Here is a 642-nt window from a genome sequence, read left to right as displayed (position 1 = left end):
TCCTTTTTAAGGCTATATAATAGTCCATTGTATGTTTATACCACATTTTGCTTATCCATTCGTCGGTTGATGGACATGTGGGTTGCTTTCAAGTTTTAGCTCTTGTTAATATATACTCTGCTCTTGGTGGTGGAGTTTTCTGTGTCTATTAGATTCTTATGGTCGATACTGTTTTTCAGGTCTTCTACATCCTTGGTGATTTTTTGTCTAGTAGTTCTATCAATTGTTGAAATAGGGGTGTTAAAGTCCTGACTACGATTGGGGATTTGTCTATTTCTCATCTCAGTTCTGTCAGTTTTTCTTTCCATGTATTTTGAAGTTCTTTTGTTAGGTGCATAAAATGTAGAAATGTCACGTCTCCTAATGTAGTGACCCTTTTATAATGTAATGTCTCTCTTTATCTCTATTTTCTTTGCTCTGATGCTCATTTTATTTGATATTAATACAAGCATTCCTGCTTTTGTTTGTTTGTTTGTTTGTTTGTTCAATCTTTTCTATTCTTTCAATGTACCTATATTGCTATACTGTTGAATTTGAAATGAATATCTCATATATACCACATCAGTGATAATTTTTTAAATATCCTACACTACCAATCTGTTTTGATTGGTATATTTGAACTATTAACATTTAAAGTAATTA

This window comes from Galeopterus variegatus, unplaced genomic scaffold, assembly GCF_000696425.1.
Source record: "Galeopterus variegatus unplaced genomic scaffold, G_variegatus-3.0.2 Scaffold15850, whole genome shotgun sequence".
NCBI lineage: Eukaryota > Metazoa > Chordata > Mammalia > Dermoptera > Cynocephalidae > Galeopterus > Galeopterus variegatus.
This window is presented reverse-complemented; position numbering follows the sequence as displayed.